At 42.8% G+C, this 3594-nt stretch overlaps 1 long non-coding RNA gene across 1 annotated transcript; it reads right to left on the bottom strand.

The window, feature by feature from the left end:
• Positions 1-1065: 1065 nt before the first annotated feature.
• LOC308587773 lies at positions 1066-3089 on the bottom strand. The gene is made up of 2 exons (XR_014008524.1): positions 3052-3089; positions 1066-1426 (listed from the first exon to the last, which is right to left on the bottom strand). It is a non-coding gene; the product is annotated as an uncharacterized lncRNA (long non-coding RNA).
• Between the last annotated feature and the right edge of the window lie 505 nt (positions 3090-3594).

Here is a 3594-nt window from a genome sequence, read left to right on the forward strand (position 1 = left end):
TCAGGGCCGTTTGTCAGGCATTGACTGTTGCCCTCTCCAACTCATTTGTAATAGAGCTTGCCCTGCCCCCACCATTTTTGCTTCCTGTTCATACTCCGCTAGCTCCTTCTATCTCCATTCCAGGCAGTGATGCTGTCAGGACAGGACTATGGGACAGAAGTCCAGGGGTCCCCAATGCAGCTTGGCTGGCTTACTATATTAGGGCATGTTGAATTTTTCAACTTTCAGATTCCAAAAATGAGGGGTGCTGAGATGTTGTAACCTGACTTGGGAATTCCAAAGATATTTTGTTTAAACTGACATAATTTAGTTTTGCTTGGTAAGTAAAATATGTTTAAAATTGCACAGAAATAATTAAAACTGGTTGCAAAGTACTTGCAGTTATATTACATATTAATATTTATTTAATATTACCTGACATTTTCAGGAGCTAAAATTAAAATTATTTGGATTTCCGAAAGCATTTTATGTGCCTCTTCATTGGGCGTAGACTTACCGCGATAAATGTTGTCCAGTAATAAAAGTAATAGCAGATTTGAGTTCTTCACACTCAAAAAAGTATTTTTAAGACTGCTCACTGAAGAAATTTGCAAAAAAATAAGTTTTACTCCCTAGAGTGACATGCCCTATTACTATATATTGAAGTAAGTGAAATAATGCACAGCATAATCTAAAGAGGGGCCCCTTTTAGATCATTAACTCTAAGTGAATATTAAGTGTACTTAAGTACAGTAATGCACATTACCATCTTAGTAGCACCCCCACCCTGCAAGGCCATTAAGTCCGGATTCTAAAATTATCTAACTGCACCTCTGGCTCCAAGCTTCAGGGTAAAAGGGTTTGAGCAGAGAGCCTATCGTCCTTTTCCCCCTTCAGCTGATGCAGGCTATGCTTGGCTCCAACCTTTCTGCCTCAGCAACTTCTCTAAAAAGCCTAATCCAAATGCCGACTTAGCAGGGCTCTCAGGTTTACTGTACATCAACACCCCTGTGTTCTGCCACCTAGGGAGCCAATTTCTGCAGTTTCACGGAACAGAAAAACATCACACACATTATGCAACTGTAATCAAAGCCAAAAACAGCATAATATTTGAGTATTTAGATCTGACAAACTCCATTCAGCATCAGCAAAGGCAGTCATCGTCTGAGACCATGGCTGGGGTTAGGGTCAGTCTGCCTCCAGCAGCGATGCTAGTAAAAAAACCGTTGTGTGCAAGGTCAGGAACATTTTTGCCAAGGCACAAACCCAGATAAGAAGACTCTGGAGGAACATCCTCTGCTCAGGAAGAACAGGTCAAGTTGCAGGAATGGGTACTGCTTTGGATTTGGTCACGTCCATCCGGTAGTGTAGCCAGCCTGCTTCTCTTCATATACATCCATTAAAGAGGAGAGAGGGTTGAGATCTCCCAAACCCAGAGTAGTTCTGTCTGAAAGAGCCAAGAGGGTCAAAATAGCTTTTGAACTCCTTTCTTTTCTTTTCTTTTCTTTTCTTTTCTTTTCTTTTCTTTTATTACTGTTAGCAACTTTTTTGGCCTAGGCAGGAGCAAAAAAACCTCACTCAGGTTCCGTTTAAGTTCTGATTATATTGGTGACTGCAGAGCATCAGGAGATGTACTCCCCGTTTAAAAAAAAAAAAAAATCTCTGTGGCATAGTGTCCCAAAGGCCAGTGAACTTGCAAATAATTTGATTTGTACCAGGGTAATTTTGTGCCCCACTTCACTACTCCCAAATGTGAGTGTAGTTTGGCATATACCGTATTTTTCGCTCCATAAGACACACTTTTCCCCTCTTAAAAAGTAAGGGGAAATGTGTGTGCGTCTTATGGAGCGAATGCAGGGGGGAGGCAGGCAGGAAAAGCCCCCAAGAGGCGCACACAAGCTCCGCGCGGCTCTTGTGGGCTTTTCCCCAAGAGGGAGAAGGGACTGACGCAGCCAGTCAGTCCCTTCTCCCTCCTCGTAGAAAAGCCCGCAGGAGCCGCGCGCTCCTTAAAGGGTGCACAGCTCCTATGGGCTTTTGCAGGAGGTGGGGGTATTGCCATAGCCACACGTAGCCTCTCCCGGCTGGAGAGGTTGCGCGCGGCTAAAGAGAAAGACAAGATAGCTGTCTTGGTTTCTGGCATAGCCATGCACAGCCCCTCCGGCCAGGAGGAAGCCAATACAGCGAGCGGGATCCAAAAATAAGATTTTTTTTCTTAATTTCCCCCTCTAAAAACTAGGTGCGCCTTATGGTCCAGTGCGCCTTATGAAGCGAAAAATACGGTAGTTGGAGAACTAGTGTAGCAGTAGGGGCTAAAAGAATGAGCTATGAATTAGGAATATTGGTATTGCCAGAAACTCACTAGGGCTGCATTCAGGCAGCAGTTCATTCCGTCTCTCTAACTTTTAATTTCCGTATTATATGTGATCTTTCATTTGATGTAAAAGCCACTTTTAGAAATCTAAAAGAATCTAGTGGCAGTTAAGCTCCCATTTCCGTGTTTAACAGTTCCAGAAGTAATCCAGTTGTAGCAACATGGCTGTTATGTTGTGTGAAAGCTCAAATATAATGCAGAAATTTACAATTGGGGAGATGTCAGGGAAATGGAAGAAATTGTCATGTGAATGCAGCCTACAGCAGTGTCTGCCAATGTGGTACTGGCACGCACCAATATGCCTACCAGTACCTCCTAAGATACCCATGCAAAGAGTCTGAGTAGGTATTCCCTCAAAAACCCACAATGCATTAGAGACTGCTTGCTCTTCTTGCTCACTTCATGTTTGCACTAGCTCAGCCACTCCTACAATGAACACCCCCAACATGCCATAGCTGTCAACTTTTCCCTTTTCTTGCAAGGAATCCTATTCGGAATAAGGGAATTTCCCTTTAAAAAAGGGAAATGTTGACAGCTGTGCAACATGCCCATATTTCACTGAATGCCAGGATTAAGCACCCTCCCTGATGTTGTGAACAGAGGAGAAGTGCAAAGAGCTTCTCTCAGTGATTGAGTACAGAGACTGCTTATGCCAGCCTTTCTCCCAAATCAATGATTGTGGGGTGGGGAGATATACCTACACCATTTTGTGGTTCTGTCTGATTTTGTGCTCCTTTAGATGTGGCAGCCATTTTGTGTTATGCTATGCCCCCCACAGCAGTCATTTTGTGACTGACACCAAGAACACTCAAAATTCCAAATCATAATTCTATGTGACTCAAAATAACTGGTGACCCCTGTTCCCTTTCAGATTCAGTCCTCCCTTCTCCCATCTGCAACATGGGGGATAATAATACCAATAAACCATACAGCGGTGCTGGAAGAATTACACGTAGTTAGTGTGTGTGAAGTGCTTTAAACACTTGAAAGAACTGCACAATAATAATAAGTAATATCAATTTACCTCAGATAACTTTTAGGTTCCTAAAGTCTACTAAGGAAAGTGAAGAATATACGTGTCTGCATATCTGCATTGCCAGCATAATGTCCCTACAAAGCCAGCATAGTATAGTGCTTTATGGTGCTGCATTAACAATGCAGCCCGTATATATACTATTTCATCCCTTTTGTGGTACAGTACTTAAAAAAACTAGGTCAGAAGAACTAATGCTGCAAGTGCCCTG

The sequence above is a fragment of the Podarcis bocagei genome, assembly GCF_964188305.1.
Source record: "Podarcis bocagei genome assembly, chromosome: 5".
In the NCBI taxonomy this organism is placed as follows: Eukaryota; Metazoa; Chordata; class Lepidosauria; order Squamata; family Lacertidae; genus Podarcis; species Podarcis bocagei.